Source organism: Quercus suber, unplaced genomic scaffold, assembly GCF_002906115.3.
Source record: "Quercus suber isolate HL8 unplaced genomic scaffold, Cork oak 2.0 scaffold_383, whole genome shotgun sequence".
NCBI classification, from domain to species: Eukaryota; Viridiplantae; Streptophyta; class Magnoliopsida; order Fagales; family Fagaceae; genus Quercus; species Quercus suber.
The window spans coordinates 714,566-732,452 of record NW_027069835.1 but is presented as its reverse complement, the minus strand read 5'-3'; the positions used below and the strand labels follow the sequence as shown (position 1 = coordinate 732,452).

At 32.9% G+C, this 17,887-nt stretch overlaps 2 long non-coding RNA genes across 3 annotated transcripts; both read left to right on the top strand.

Annotated features, from left to right (window-relative positions):
• Nucleotides 1–7,391: 7,391 nt before the first annotated feature.
• Nucleotides 7,392–8,820, top strand: LOC136062124 (uncharacterized). 2 transcript variants are annotated; one of them, XR_010623954.1, is made up of 2 exons: nucleotides 7,392–7,575; nucleotides 8,435–8,820. It is a non-coding gene; the product is annotated as an uncharacterized LOC136062124 (long non-coding RNA). The 2 variants fall into 2 exon arrangements; XR_010623953.1 differs by having other exon boundaries at nucleotides 8,426–8,820.
• A 1,964-nt stretch (nucleotides 8,821–10,784) lies between these two features.
• LOC136062132 (uncharacterized) lies at nucleotides 10,785–11,855 on the top strand. Its single transcript, XR_010623963.1, has 2 exons — nucleotides 10,785–11,158; nucleotides 11,337–11,855. It is a non-coding gene; the product is annotated as an uncharacterized LOC136062132 (long non-coding RNA).
• The last annotated feature ends 6,032 nt before the right edge of the window (nucleotides 11,856–17,887 follow it).

Below are 17,887 nucleotides of genomic sequence, written 5' to 3'. Positions count from 1 at the left end.
AAAAAGTTCCCTTACGGGGGTTACAACAACTTATATAACTTTTTATTTTGATTTATAGACTATGGGAAAGTGAATTACAATATTTATATTTTTTTCAAAAGATAAAATGCCAAAATTCTTTTAGAAGCCAATATTGATGACGTATTATTGCCAACTCGTAATATTGATATCTCAATTTTTTTAAATCCTCAAACAAAGTTTTGAAAAACTTCATTAGTGTGATTTTCAATTGCATCCAAAAGTATGAGATTATCATATTGGTGAGTTGATCAACAAGATAAAATCAACATATTAATTCCAATTACCTAAAATATGGAGATCTGAAGTCCTCTTCTTCTTCTTCAAAAAAGGTTAGAATATCATGTTATAACTTTCAACTTTTTTGGTTCATATTATATCCTTCTTGACTTAAATATTTAGGTAATAAAGTGCAATTTTTTTATCTACCATGATTTTTTTTTTTTTAATAAACCATGTCACATAAAATTTTTTTGGTTCATGCTTTGTCGCCCCTAAGTTCAAATCCTGATTCTGTCCCTACTCATAAACCATACATATTCTATGTATTGCTTGAACAATTTTGATAAGTGGAGATCACAAAAAATTTCACAATAGCTTAAGTGACAAGTAATGATTAATATACGATAAAGTAATGCCAATTATGTTTCTATATGAAATTATACTAATCATAACCTATCACCTCAAAAGTTGTAAAAAAAAAATTTTGTGAAATTATTTGTGTATGCAGCATTATTGGAACATTGAACATGTATGACATGAGAGATAATCTTAGAAAACCAAGAAATTGGTAACATGGACTCTATTCTCGTGTATTGTATGCCAGATGTTACCTTAGTAAAAAAAAAAAAAAATTTAATATCCACTTCTAGTCATGTTTTTAGTTTGTTTATAAAGCATAATAAAACCATGATTTTGAATATTTTATAAACTTATAGAGAAAATAATTTTTAATCATCTTGATGTTTGTTTAGCATGATAATGATAGATACGTGGGTAATTTATATTAAATGTCTCTCTAATTATAAATTTGGTATAATTGAGTTTGCATTATAAATTTGGTAAAAATGATCTCATAAAAAGCTATAGGGTAGTATGATACTTTACACTATGTTTGAAACGGAGAAAGGTGGGGGGAGAGAGGAAAGTGTCGAATATACAAAAATTTAATGTATTCTAGTCATCTTCCATTTTCCTCTCTTCTACTCTCCCCTCATCTCCCACAATCCAAACATAGGGTTAAAGTCTAACTATACATGTAAATTTAACCATAAGTGTATATGACTGTTATCTTGTAAAAGGCTATGGGCCGTAGGCCCACCTTATTTTACTTATATAGTATACATACTTATACTACACACTTTACCTCCTATATAAAGGAACTATGTATATTTTATTATTTGTGAAATACAATACAATTTATTCAGTATTTCTAACATAATATTAGAGTCATTGCTCTGACCTTTTCTTAGCAATCTTATCTCTCTTTGGTGTTACTCAAAACTCATAGTCGCTTCCGCTACCATAGCTACCGTGCAGCCATTCGCTGTTGAATCTCCAGTGTCTCTCAGTCATCATGTCTAGTTCTAGACCTACAACTGCCATCGTTAAGGAGTCTCACACCATAAGGACCAATGCCATTATTGTCGCTGCCATGAATCTTGCCCAGTTATGCTTTTGCAGGTACCACTATGATCTTCTTGCCCCAATCTACTCAATTGTGGAAGTCTTGCAGCCATCGAAGCATTCACGCGCCTTCACACGTGTTAACACCCCATTTTGCAACCAGCATTTAACCTCACATAGAGGATAAAAGGGTAATTTTGCCTTGGGAATATGCATCTTGATTTTGGTTACTAGATCCTTAACCTTACTTCACTAAAATGATTTTGATGTTGTAACGATCAAATCGATTGGTCATAAGCTCTAATTGGACCATCAGATTGAAAGTTATCATCAAATCAAGTTTTAATGGCCGAAATGCATTATCACAAATTGAGTCAAACTATATATGATTATGAACAATTGATTCCAATTGGTTATAATTATAATCAATTTGAGATTAAGGATGTGTCATAATTTGATTGGTTAAGACTACATTTTATGTTAAGGTTGCATACACTTAATCTATATATATAATAATAGGTGAAGCAGAGAGAGTGTGAAATTGAATTCCAAATTAGAACTCTAATTGTGTGCAACGTGTACACACCAAATTAGAGTTCTAATTTTGTGCCATGTGTCTAGAATCTGAAATTGAAGTTGAATTTTGCATCATGTGGCTAAATGTATATGTGCTCATTCTCATTAAAACCACTTCTATGTATCGTGTCAAGTGAGTTACTGTGCTAATTAAGTTTTTTCTTGATTTTGCAATCAAACGTGAAAACCAAAGAGATTAATATCGGTGATAAGAACTTGGTTTGGGTACATTGCATAATTTCCAAAAAGATAAATGTATGTGAGCTCATTCTCATTAAAACCACTTCTATGTATCGGGTTAAGTAAGTTACTGTGCTAATTAAGTTTTTTCTTGATTTTGCAGTCAAACGAGAAAACCAAACAGATTAATATCGGTGATAAGAACTTGGTTTGGGTACATTGCATGATTTCCAAAAAGATAGCAAAGCCAGAGTTTGCATATTTGTTATAAATTGCTTACAAAGTTTGCATCTTTACATTTGCACTGAGTTTCAGATTAAAGTGCTTTCTTCTTGGTTATGACACTGAGTTTTGTTTGCTATTCACTTACAAAGTTTGCATCTTTACATTTGTTATAAATTGCTAATATGTGATTAGATGCACATTATGCTTAAAATTCACTATCCTTATATTTGACTTTTTGTTCAAGTTTGGCAGCTATAACAATGAAAAAAGCACTGTTGTGGACCGATGGATGATACTTTTTGCAGGCTGCAAAGGAACTTAGTGATCAATGGAATCTCACGCGAATTGGAGAGGACCCGACTGTAGACGTCTGGATGGCAGATGTGAGTCACTATGTTTTTAAAATTTTCAGTGAAGGTAAAGGTTATGAACAATGTAAATTTTCCGGAGAGAAATTTATTATTCTATATTTACGCAAGTTTGGTCGCCTTCTTGGAGTGGATCACTCCACCCTGTCTTTCTACTGGAATTTTTTATTTAGATTGTTACAATTTAATCCGAAATTTTATTTGAATTTTCCTATTGTTGTTACTATCATATATTATCATTCCAATTGTTCAATTAGAATATGAAATTAGAGTCCAATTTTACTATATACATGTACAATCTAATTATTTTTAATTTTGCTGTTATGTGTAGAAGCCAATGAGATGAAATTAATAATACATTAAACACTTATGCTTTGAGAATCGGTAGTACCAATCTAAATCCATTAGACCTGCTTCGTGATAATACAACTATGAAGGATGTATAAAAACACGCACAAACCCATCTCTCTATAAAAAGAGATTGGAGAGAATTTCTTTTATTAGCCATGGAACTTCAGATGTTTTTTCTTCACACAAATGTCCGTTATGTTATAAAATGACCTATCATAAAACTACAAAATGAATACAACTTTGAGGGTTTTTTTTTTTTTTTTTTTTAATTTTTAATTTTTTAAGTTACGAAAATTTCAATCACCAATAGAGATTGAAGATTCAAAAGCGTGAAAAGATTTTTTGGATAAACATTGTCACCAAGGTTCATCTTTCTGTGTAAAATATATATATTGCTAAGTTTTGTTAATGAAATTTTCTAGTTAATAATATGAATTTAGACTTAACTGAGCCTTTTAAACATGAATAAACTCATGATTAATAATATGTCCATTCCCGTGCGGTAGAACGGGGCTACATACTAGTTAATTAGATAGTTAAACATTAATTATTCAATGAGTAATTTTTGCAATTATCTTTTAATTAGGGTAAATTTGAAACTAATTAAGTCTAAAATGAGAGTGATTAGAGCCTATTAATATTAATTGGGAGCTAATTTGAGATCTATTAATGTTAATTGTGCTGAAATTGTTTTCTAACAAAGGACCTCTTCTTACCATTTCATTGATATCCCTCAGAATATTTTGAATCTGTGAATAAGGTTAATTTTCTCAGAAACTAGACATTCAGAACTTCAATTTAAGCACAAGAATAAGACAATTCCGATCAGAATTGAGTAAGATATGATTTTTTGAGGTTGACTCTACAGGCTGTTACAGTAGCTACGGGAAAACCGAATTTTGCTTACTCCTCACTCCTACCTATCTCTAAATTTAATGCACCAGATTTTCTCCGAGGCTAAAATGAGGTTTAGGTTCATGATTTTTTGTCAACCCCTCATTAAATAGTCTTCTATTTATATTTCCTCTACCACTACTATATAAACCACTCTCTCCTTTATTCCAAAAGACACAAAAACCTCCATCTCTTTCCCTCTCTTGAGTTTTAGTGAAGTTGAGTAGTCTTATCATATCTTGGTCTTTTTGACACTTAAGGTATTGAGTGCAACTCACTTTTTCTCTCCTAACTCTTCTTTTCCTCCACTCTTAGGATCTCTACCAAGAGTCTCCTCCTCCACCATATAGATCTTGCATCAAGGTATAATCCATTTTCTTAACTTGTTTTTTGTGTTGCCATGATAAGAATTTAGGATTAAAACATGATAGTAACTATTTAAGTTCTCTTGAGTATATTTGAATGTTTTTAAATGTTCTTATGTGTTCTTCGCATGTTCTTAGTTGTTCATCGCATGTTCATGCATAACACTAGTTTTAATCTTAAATCCATATAAAAAATATGAAAAACATATTTGTTTTATAATTCTTTCAAATCTTTGAATCTAGGATATCACAATCCACACACATTCACTAGAATTTATTTTTCAATCCAAATGAAATACTTAATAAATTGAATTAGGGTTTATCACATGCACACACTTTAAATTCAACATGCAAATTAATTGATAACATATTGAATGATGTGATATGAATGTTGGCCACCATAATTTAGAAGATCAGTTTCACCGGGCAAGGTGGGTGCCTAACACCTTCCCATCCTGTAACATGGTCTTCAAACTTAAGTCAAGGGTTGATAGACCAATATTTATCCTTGTAATTTTTAATTTCTAGATTGTAACTAGGAAACAAAGTTTTGTACTTTATCTTAGATTGTATCTAGAACCAAAACTATGTAATTTTCCTACAATCAAAGTAAATTCAATTGAAAATTAATAAAATGAGGAATTTTTCAATTTTGGTTTTCTTATTTATCTCAATAATTAAATAAGTGGTGACTCCATTGTAAAACCTTTAATCTAAAGGGGAAAAATATAACTAGTCGAACTTTCATTTTGAAAAGCGATAACATGACTCCACCCATTCACAAAGGTTTGGCCCAACATCATAAAAAACTAGCTGGGGGCGCGGTTTCTCACAACACGTTGCCCAAGCAATCTGTGCGAGAGCGAGCACATGACATACCGTCTTCTACTCCAGGTTGACGTCACTTGTGACGTTATCAGTGTCATGTCACCCCAAGCTTACATTAGCATCCAGTCACCTGCTTACGTCATCTTGCTAATATCATCTCCGCTGACTTCTGTTGACCAGCTCTAGTTGACTTTGACTGTTCACTTTTTGCATGGTTGACCGTTGACTTTAATGCCAGAGTTGACTTTTTGCTGTCAAGGTGCTTATTATCCAGTTTTTCGTATAGATTTCATTTTTGTAATCCATTTTTTCATATTTTGCTTCTAAATGAGAACAAGGAAATGTCTTCTTCTTGTTATAATAATAGGGACAAAACTTAGGTACAGTACTTTAGGTGCTATTTTTTAGGTTCTCTTCTTAAGATTCAACCATGTGCCTACTTAATTAAAAAATACACTTCATTCCTATAAGAGAAAATCCACATGGCAGAATCTTAAAAGGAAAACCTAAGGAATAATACCTAAGTACTGTACCTAAGTTTTGCTCTAATAATAGTCGCCGACAATCCAACAAACTATTTTGCAATTTTTGCAAACTTCTTGGCAAAGTATCGAGGCTTGCTATCATTGCCGACAATCCAACAAATGATTTGATTTTGTATTAATAATTTGATATGCTATGATAAATAAACTTAAATTTCAACACTATATGAATCAGGTAGTTATTGACTGTAGATTTATTATGTACTTTGCGAGCATATGATGGAAATATGGTCAAGACACAAAATTTGACATGTTCTATTTTAATCATCCGCCAAGATAGGTGTTTGCTATGGAATGCTTGGCAACAACTTACCATTCCCAAGAGAAGTTATAAATATGTACAAACAATATAACATCGGAAGGATACAACTCTATGGCCAAAACTATGGTGCTTTCCTAGCCCTTAGAGGCACCAATATTGAGCTCATGCTTGGTGTCCCTAATGAAGAGCTTTAAAGCACTGCTTCAAGCCAAGACTATGCAAACACCTGGATCCAAAACAATGTACAAAACTATGGAGATGTCAATTTCAGATACATTGCAGTTGGCAATGAAATAGAGCCCAACAGTCCATATGCACAATTTCTTTTCTCAGCCATGGAAAACATTCAAACTGTAATAAGAACACATGTTTTTTTTTTAAATGAATTTGATTGGATTTGTTTATTTGAGTTTGTATTGTGCAAGTGTGTCGAATCCCATGTTAGATGTTTATTAGATGAATTATGGGTTTATAAAAGATTACAAGGAATCCTAATTTCATATTAACTAGTATTTTGAAAAATATGACTAGACTAAATTGAATTGAAAGTTTTGATTTTATGTTTTTGGAAGTAATTTTTGAAGGGAAGGGGAAGAGGTTTTGAAGGGATTGAAAGAGGGTGAGATATCTTTCAATTTCAAGTCCTTCAAATTGGGGAATTTGGAGGGGGGAGGAGAGGTTTCCACTTTTATATATATAAAAGTGAACCCTCTAAATATTAATAAATATCATTTAAGTCCTCTAGTTTTATTTTTGTTTAATTGAGTCTTCTAAATTTTAAATTTATTCAATATAAGCATTTCACCCAATTTTTTAAAAAAATTTCCATTGAAAATTTTATTTTTCTCACATGAAAAAAAATCTATAAAATTAATAAAAGTATTTTATAGATTTTTTATGCGGGATTTTTTTTTTCCATTAGTTAATTGCATACTTAATCACAATTTTTTTAGCAAAATTGGATTAGAAGCTTGAATTTAATAAATTTAAAATTTAGATAACTTAATTTAATGAAAGTAAAATTAGGAGATAAAATGAATTTCATTCAAACTTTGGGATACAATTTGCATTTTAACCAACAAAAATTGAATTGTCAATTTTATATTTATAAATATATATTTCTTTAAATTGAACAACAGAAGAAAAAAGATGTATGTCGTATGTTTAGATGTCTTATTATTTTATCTCCCACTATTAAAAAAAACCACTCACCTCTCCTCTTCTCTCCCTCCAAATTTTCAAACACAATTTTTTCCTCTTCATAAACTCAACCCCACACTCCATCCATCAAGAAAGAAGGTGAACAAGTATGTGATTCCACCAACAAATGAGGAGCATAGGTTATTGCAAGAACCCAAAGTCATAAATCTTTTAGTCAATTTTCTTTTCTTTTGCTTTTGTTTCCTGAGAAAAATTCTAGATTTTTACCCTATGGGGTTTCCGCAATGATGTTGCTCGAAGTTCTTGCTTGTTTTTCTTGTGTTTTCATAGGATTGCAATGATTTCTTGATGTATGTGACTTGTTCTTGATGGGTCTTGGTTATATTTCGATACATTTGCACGGAGGATATAGTTTGCACTACTTGGGTGAACGCATTTGGAAATCTTGTTAGTCTTGGTTGCATTTCACATGCTTGTTAAAATGCCACAAAGATAGAAAATCGTTGTTCTTTGAGAATTTATACATGAATTCTTCTGAAAAGTTTGTTTCTTTTCATGAAATAAAATATTATTTTAAAGTCAAAGATCATTCTTGGCAATGTTGGACTTTTTGGTGACAAAGAATGCTCATTACACTTGCGCATGACTTTGATGAAACACGGTATTCCATGAAGTTTGAAAGAAACCTTAATATGAGCCATCTTCTTATCTTATGAAATTTTTGATAATGTGACTTAATGAAGACACGTAACCTTTTCCAAATGATAAATCTTGCAATGTAGTTGGTGTCATTAAGTGCAATACTTTACAATTGAGATTGAGGCATAACATTTGCCTGGTTGCATGAGATATGTGTACAAGTCTTGGCATGATTGAAAATTATTTCAAATTGACTCCATGAGTCATGTATTGGTGTGATGTCATTGATGGAATGACATGCTTGCAACAGTTGCATGATCATGATCTGCATGTGATAGAGCATGCACTATATTGGAATCTCATACATAACTCACTCTGTCTTTGTCGTAGTAAGCCCAGACTTGCAAGAATCGAGGGTCCTTGTGCCATTCCTCTTCATGGTGGTCTAGGGCTTGTTCAGAAGTTGAAGCCAAGATTTGCGCAGCAGTTTTTGGATGAAAGAAGATCATCGTCATGAGTAAGGATTTGATTAAATTTAGTGCTCCAGCAGAATTATTCTGGGAAACCACCAATAACTTTCACTTTTTAAATGTAGGCAAGGTAACTTTGTACCTGATGACTTCACACTAATCTTTGGCATCAAGATTGGTGGTCAATCTTGCAAAATTAATAGTCCTAGTTATTTTGGTTTTAGGGTCGCGTTTTTTTTTATTGAGTTATGTGTAATGTCTTATTTGAGAATTTTCAAAGGAGGAGATTGCTAGGACTTAGGTTGTGCTGCAAAATTCCCTGTGCCAAAATAGGTGCTAATGAGGGTTGTAATCATTGCAAAATAAGTTAGGCCAATTTTAAAATTAGGAATTGCTGAAGATCTCAAGTTTTAGATGGTTCCCTCAAGCTAGCTCGGGACTCTCATAAAAAAAAACTAGGCAGAGACTTTGCTCGACCTTTGCTCAAGTGAGATTACCAATTTTGCAAATTGATTTAACCTAAACTTTTACCTACCTATAAATACATACCCTTTGATGAACGACTTTCAAAAGAGAGGATGTTGTACAAAGAGCATTCTAAGAAGCCTTCTTGCTCCGAGCCTTAATGGAGAAAATACTTGTCCCATTCTTTTCACATTGTGAGCCTAAACTGATTTCCATCCAAAGAACAGAAATTCTTAACCTTTGTCAGTGAGTTCACTATCATACCAAAGTTTTGGATTGGTGCAAATAAGTTAATTCATGGTGGAGATTGTAATCTGCAGTGGGAGACAAATGGGTCATTTGCGAGGTTACACATCAATTCTAAGTTTGCAAAGTTTTGTAAGTAATGCTAGCAGTTAGAATCTTTATCTTATAGTGAAACTTCATGTGGGATTGGTTATCCGAAGTGGATTTTCTTTTAAAAGTTTAAAAGTTTTCCACTCATCATGAAATTCTTGTGTCATATTTTTGCTTTATTTTATTGCTTTTGGACTGTGGTGATATTCATGTAGGTGTTTTATCATTGTCATTGTTAAATTGTTATTAATTAATTAGGATACAAGTGGCAAAAAATGCGATAATTAGATTACTGGGATCAATATTGGATTTTTCAGTATATACATCCATGATCCTTGTAGTTGAATTTTTCATTTCCTAGGAATAATTCACAGAGGAAGAGAGCCCATTTTTTGTATAGCTTGGAAGCCTATTGTGTGATAGCTGAAACTGTAATACTAATCAATATCAATATCAATATATATATATATATATATAAATAAAAGCAGAGATCTCATTCAAGAGGGCATGAAATTCTGCCAAGTGGTACTCTAATTTTGCATTTAGCCTTATCACTAACTTCTTCCTGCTATTCTCCAAAATGTTTTAAATTTCATTAAAGAAAAAAGCCCATTAACATGAAAAACTAGAGCAAATTACAACACAAGCTAATTCTATTAATAATAAAATAAGAACAATTAATTTTTCCCATGTTTAGGTGAGAGTTTAACAATTGATTGTTCCCACGTTTTGCTCCTTTCAAAACTACAATTTGGAGTCTTAATGTAGTTATCGGTTTCAATAAATTCTGAAGATTAAAAGATTTCACCATTTTAGTCTCTTGGACTTTAGTCACTTTTTCATTTTCTTTTTGACAATTGTACAACTTATTGGACTCTTGCACTAATAATTTATTTATTTTTCTGAAATCAAAGAGTTTCTCGTATTATTTGCATATTATAAAAACCTGTTATAGCTGAAAAAAAAGAAAAAAAAGTTAACCTCCAATTTTATTCTCCCACTCTGCCTTTGCTTCCTCCATTGATGCCAATCTACTTTGAAGCTCATATATTTCTCTGATAGCTGTGTTTCGAATCAAACTTAGATCTGCATTTCATTCCTTTTTGGCTAAACTCAAGGTATTCTTTACCTTTTATTTTCTTCTCACCTTTTTTATTATTTAAATAGTTATGTTGTCTACTTAAATATTAAATGGGTATTTTGTATGCAGAGTGTTTGTTAAAATGCCTAAGTGCTCTGCTCTTTATATATATATATATATATATATATTAAGAATTTTATTTTTGATAACATACCTCTTATTTCATTTTGCCTTCCCCTAATAGAAATGAATAATAGGATGAATATATATATATATATATATATTAAGAATTTTATTTTTGATAACATACCTCTTATTTCATTTTGCCTTCCCCTAATAGAAATGAATAATAGGATGAAATTATCCTATATCTTTAACTTTTGTGATTTTACTTTACTGTTAGTTAAGCTTTGTTCCACTTTATTGCATTTGAGCCATTTGCACAATAGAGTGATCTTAGAAACCTTTTGTGGTGTGTGGTTAATGGCATGAAATTCTTCACTGAGGACGAAGTTGAGTTGGTTCCAAGTGGTAATGGAAGTAGTAAAAGTAGAACGCATAGATTTTTTAAAGCTCTCAAATTTATTTTTTTGTTTGTTTCTTAATGTGTCAATGTTAAGGATTTAATATCAAACTTATTTTGTATAGGTACTATTTTTTTAGTTGTAGGCAAATTTTGATGGGTTTTGATGTTTGTATTTGCAATTCACAAGTAGAGGGATATCACTACACTGGAAGTGAATGGCAATGTTGGGATCTCAGACAAATATGGTAAGTTACATGGCTTCGATATCAAGGTTTTTGATTTCTTTTATTGGTTTTAGTTTTGTTCAATGTTGTTTTTTTGTTAATTTTTAAATTTTCTTTTCTTTTCAATTATCGTACAAAGTTTAGTAATTGGTTCCATAATGATTATATCAATGATATTCCTCCTTTTATTTTTGTACAGATAAATCACATATGGTGCCATGGTGGTGCTTAATGCTTTAAAATATCAAAAGCTAATCACAAGTAGCATATGCAATTAGTACTTTCCTAAGTCCAACACATTTTTCTTTTTTCTTTTTTTGTTTTATTAGTGACATTAGTACTACCCCTATTTAACTAAAGAGCAATACTTAAGTATAGTACTTAGAAGTTGTTCCTTAGGTTCTCATTTTAAGATTTTGTCATGTGGATTTTTTTCTCATAAGATGGAAGTGTATTTTTTAATCAAGTAGCTACATGGCTGAATCTTAAGAGAAAAACTTAAGGAACAGTACCTAAGGTACTGTATCTAAGTTTTGTCCTTAACTAAAAGTGAGTTGGTACTTCCTTTTTTGTTTTATTGAAGTCATTTGCAATTTGTGGAGCCGAAGATACGTTGATGGAAAATTGTATTGATGTACCATGTAACTACAATTTATTTTGCTCAAAGGACTATTAGTGTTGCCCCTATTTAACTTCAAGTGAGATTTGTTTTATTAAAGTCATCTACGATTTGTGAAGTCAAGGATAAATGTTATATCAAGCAATTCTAATTGAAAATTTAACTACAAATTTTTGTTTGAGTTGATAAAAATGTGTTACTTCATGTAGTTAAAATATTTATTATTTTAACATATATTCAACATTTTACATAACTTTTTCATATTACAGTTTACAACATTATCCGCACATCACACGGGCCTTCCACTAGTTACACTAATTGTTGTGCACTAACGGTATAATTTGATAGTTATAATGGGGGAAAAGGGATATGAACCTTGAATGTCTCTATTAAAAACATCAAGAGATGTCAATCAATTAAACTATAAGGCTCTTAACAAACAAATGTTAATTACTTTTTTGAAGAAGGAATACATTAATTTTTGACAAGGAATAAACTTTCCTTCTATAGAAAGAAAACTTCAAAACAGTAATCAAGTCAACTTCTTTTTCATACCAAGTCCAAATAGGAATTTGTTATAATGGCTTTAATGTCACTACAATTTAAGCACCTTGCCCATAACAAGACTACTATTAGCCAATTCTTAAAGTAGGTGGCAAACAATGTATCGTGCACTCCAGACACTATAATCATGTATATATACTATGCCACCTATTTAGTTTTAGTGTATGTGAGAGTGCCGCCTCATAGTTTTCTTGTCTTGTGTCATTAGTGAAAGTTTAAGGCGAACTGAGGGATTTGGGTTTCTTGAGGTAGCTTTTGTGCTACTACTGTAATCTGCTTGAATTTTTTCTTGTCTTGTGTCTTTCGTTAAAGTTTAAGGTAAATCTTGGGGATTTGGATTCTTGAGAAGAAGAGAAGATTATTAAAAGAAGAATTCTCCTAGGAGAAAATTAATTTTAGAAGAAGAGCAATTTGATCATTCTATGGATTTTTTTGTAATCGATCATTCTATGGAGTTAAAAGAATACCCAGATAAGCTAGAGTAAGAGAGATCGTGCGTTGTAATTATTATTGAATATAGTGGATTTGATTTCTCTTTCCATGGACATAGGCTACTTGTTAAACCACATAATTTCTTGCATTTTCGTGTGCTTGGTGCTTTATTTGTCTTTTCTGTTATTTGCTCCAATCTATGAGCCTTATTGCACAAGAGATACCAGAGCTTCTACTATTTGCACAAATTATATTTCATATTAGAGTTTTCACTATCACACAACTGTATTAGAGCTTCTGTTACTCAATGAGGACCTCGTAGAAAGGCAACATTCTCACTTCGCAATGTAGAGAAGCCTAAATTTTCCGGAGGAAGGACAAGTCCAACAAAATAATAACCAGTTAGATGAGCTCTAAGTGATGCACTTGGTTGCCGTAGATAATTTTGTATAACTGAAAAAAGAATTTAAAAATCTTGAATTTTCTATTTTACCCTCCACTTGTATACCCCCTCTAATAGGAAATTTGATTTTTTTTTTTAAATTCATTTATTTCAAGATTTTTAAATTATATATTTCAACCATCTAGGGTGGTTAGTGTCAATAGTTTGTAATTTATGGGGGGCGAGTGTCTAATTAAAAATTAGAGGGGAGGTGAGTGTAATATAAAAAATAAAAAACCTTAGGCAAGGTCAGTGAAAATTTTCCATAATGCAGATTAATTAAATCTAATTGAATTTCAGTGGCAGTCTTATCAAATACAAGAACATGGAAATTTGAATTTCCTTCATATATGAAACTAAAAAGTACTCACAACAAATAGAATTGTATTCAACAAAATCATGCGAACCATCACAAAACCAAAATATTCTTTGTCAGATTTTTCCAATCCCGCTTGCCAAATACCACCATAGGGAAGAGTTTGTGTGGCAACATTGGACAGCTCATCCCCAAATTCCTTCACAAACTTTTCAATGATCTTCTGCAGCCACCTAATTAAGTTACTAAATGAAATCAACGAAACAACAAACTTAGGGACTAAATTGACAAAAGTTAAACCTTAGGGAGTAATTTAACAATTGAAGTAATAGTTAAGGAACTAAATTACATTTTAACCATTTTATAACTAATTGTACAATTAGTAAAAGTTAAGTAACTAAATCAAATTTTAACAATTATATAATTAATTTTACAATTGAAAAAGTCAAGGAACTAAATTAAATTAACCATTATACAGCTAAGGACTTCAAGATCCAAGTACCCAGAACTCCCATAGAAAAGTCTACCTGTCAAATTGACATTTAATACCCTAACCTACCACCATTCCTTCTGCATTAAATCCACCATACAACCTTGGGACAAGCACCTTACAAATCCTTCCTTTTAGAGCATCCACATCAGTAGATGCAAACTTCTTGTCTATTTTACACAAAAAACTACTTTTTCTATTTTACACTCCCACTTTTACAAACCACACACATCAGTTTATCTATTTTACACATTTATTCAATAAAATATTTATTTTTTTACAATTTTATTTTTCTCTCTCACCGCCCCTCTCTCTCTCTTACAGACCCATCATTACCAACGATCCCTCCACACCCAGCTACCATCATCACCACCCAGCCAGCATCATCAAGAAAAACCAACCTACTCAATCCGAAACCCAATCAATCCCAAATCCATTCAATCCTAAACCCATTCATCACCCACCAAACCTAAAACCCAGTCAAGCCAAATCATCACCCACCCAACCCGAAACCCACTAACAATTTAATGATTTGATTGGCGTGGTTTGATGATTGGAGAGGCCTTCATTTGATGATTTGATCGGTGTGGTTCAATGATCGGTGGCAATGGATGATTGGCGTGGTTTGATGATCGGAGATCAGCGTGGCTTGATGATTTATCGGTGGCAAGTAAAAGATGATCGGCGGCAATGGAGGATGATTTGATCAAATGAAGAAAGGGAGAGTGAGGTGAGAATCATGAGATGTGTATGACCCAGATAATACTGTCATTCAAGAAAAACCTGCTAGTGTGCACACAACTACAATGTGAGACCATGGAAGAAATGCTGGCTTCAATGGAGAAAGCCAAGGCAGAAGTTGTAGACCTTGTGGAGCTTTGCATAGATTCCATGTCATTGTCCCACACTTCTGAGGTTGAGAAGCTCATCAAACAAAGAGCTTTGCCAGACATAGACCCAGAGACAATGAGAGAGAATAAATTATTAAAATAATAAATAGAAGAGCACAGTAACCGTGTAAATATACACGGTTACTGTAGCAAGTGAATAATTATGCACATTTTTAGACATTTATAGAAGCATTGATGTGGAGCATTTTTGAGGCAAAATGTGTAAAAATTGTGTCTTTTTCTATTATGCAAGATTATGCATCCAGTAATGTGGATGTTGATGTGGATGCTCTTAATCAAATGGAGGGGAAGTGGACACCAACCCTTAAAAAATAATAGTAATAAATAAATAAACTTATATACAACACATAGCTGAAGGAAGAGAAGGAGGTATGCTCATCACAACTATTCAACTTGCCTAAGACCCCAAATGGAAAAAGGTCTCTTTTATTAAAGCATTTTCGCTTAGAAACCAAAAAAAAAAAAAAAAAAAAGATTTGTCCCAAAAAAATTTAATCAATAAAAATAAAAAAAAATTTTGAAAAAAAAAATAATGCTAGAAAACAAAAAAAAAAAAAAAAAATCCACAACAATTTTTATTTCCACATTGAATGTTGTGCATTCCCTTAAATTTGAATTCTATCTACCGTAGTTAAGATTGTACAAAGTTTTACTCTCTCAAGGCAGAAGTTGAAGAGTCTATCAAATTCAAAATTAAAATTAATACTAGTTTTTTTTTTTTTTTTAACAAAATTGAAATTCTACTCTAGCCTAATCTAAGTGTATATGTATGTGAAACTCCCTTCTGAAAACTTGAACCCCGGCTCTTGCCCCCCACATCCTACAAGCACTTATATTTGTAGAGTGACTATTGCATCAAGAGTGTGCAGTGGTAAAATTAATACTAGTTTTATGGACAAGTTAATTAATGAAATCCAAATTTCAATACTTAATCTTAATTTTGTCAAGAGAGAGACTAACTATCTTTAAAATTAAATAAATAAACTTTCTATTTATCTTCATTCTTGAAGGAATCTACCCATCTTCTCTGCTTACCTTGCTGCTCTCCATCTTAATTATCATTTTAGCTTTTTTATTTTTATTTTATAGTTACTCATAAATCTGTTGTATGTTATTCGCTCTCTTTATTTACTCTCCTTCTCTTTTTGATCTTCTTCTTCATGTTTTATTTTACCATTGCAAAGTTTTCTCCCTTTTGTTGTTCTTGGTGGTGAATGGAAGAGTAACTTTATCTCTATATTTTTATTATTATTTATTGCTGAGTATGAGGTCCTCTAAAATTCGTTGACTTAATGTTATCTACTCAATGCTTATTAAACAAGTGATGGAAAAAATGGGTTTCCATGAAAAATGGATAAAGTTGATCATGCATTGCATCACTTCTGTATCTTACTCTATTCTTGTTAATGGTGTTGCTTATGGTAATATTACTCCTACGAGGGGTCTCCGTCAAGGAGACCCAATTTCGCCTTATAGCTTTCTTTTATGTGCAGATGGTTTTTCCTCTCTTATTAATAATGCTACTAGAAATCACAGAATAAGTGGAGTATCAATATGTAGAGGCTGTCCTAAGATCACACATTTGTTTTTTGCGGATGACAGTCCTTTATTTTGCAAAGCAAATAGCCAAGAATACCAAAATCTTATTGATATCCTTCAGTTATATGAAGCTGCTAGGGCTGTCCATGGGTCAGGCAGGTCGGGTTTTGCCCAACCCGCAACTGACCCGTAACAGTTCGGGTGGGTGGTTTTTCCAACCCGCAACCAACCTGTAGCAGTAACGGATTCGTCGATTCGGGTCGCCGGAGGGTGGTGGTTGGTTTTGGGTGAAACCGATCTCACCGGAATCCTTCGAAACGGAGCGAGATCTCGCCATATCTGGCGAGATCTTGCCAGATCCATCCAAGATCTGGTGAGATCCTGTCAATTCTGGTGAGATTTCTGCCAAATCGTGATGAGAAATCACTGGTTCGGCTAGGTCCGGTGTTTATTGTGCCAGAAATCGACGGATTTAAATGAAAAAAATGGGCTAGAATCTGGAAAAAAAGGGCCAAAATCTGGAAAAATAGTCGGAATATGGGAAAAAATGATCGAAATCTGGAAAAATGGATATTGAATGGACTTCGATTCGGGTCGAGTTTCACGGTTTGATTGAAAAACCGATAACCGACCCGCTGGGTGTCGGGTTAACATAGTCAGAAACCGCGTCGACCGCCGGAGTCTTCAGATCGGGTGGCGGTGGGTCAGACGGCGGTGGTTAGACGGGTTAGGCGGGTTGCCGGTTTGCCTAGACACCCCTATAAGCTACATCGGGTCAGAAAATCAATGTGGATAAATCTTCAGTCTTTTTTAGTAACAATACTCCGGATGATAGAAGATGTGAAGTGTTGAATATGTTGGGCCCTATGCAAGATACCTGCCATAAAAAATACGAGATTGAAGCAATGATGAGAAAGTTTTGGTAGGGTCAAAGGGGTCAAGAATCAAAATTGCTTGGGTTAGTTGGAAGAAATTGTGTAAGTCTAAGATGAATGGAGGAATGGGGTTCAAAAATCTACAGGCTTTCAACCTTGCTATGCTAGCTAAGCAAGGCGAGGTTGATTTCAAATCCTAACTCTCTGGTAGCCTAAATCTATAAGGCAAGATATTATCAGCATGGTGACATTTTTCAAGCAAAACTTGGTGCCAGCCCTTCTTATGCTTGGAGGAGCATTTCAATGGGTGGAAGTTGTGAAAAGAGGTACCTGGTGGCGAGTTGGCAATGGTGAGAGGATTCTTATTTGGGAGGATAAATGGCTACCTACTCCAACAATATACAAAGTTATCTCCCCCCCCCCCCCCAAAAGCCCTTATATGATTATCCTAGGGTCTTGGCGCTTATTGATAGAGACACGAGGAGGTGGAAAGATGATGTAGTGTGATCTTTATTCTGCCTTTTGAAGCAAGGACTATTCTGAGCATTCCCCTCAGCCCAAC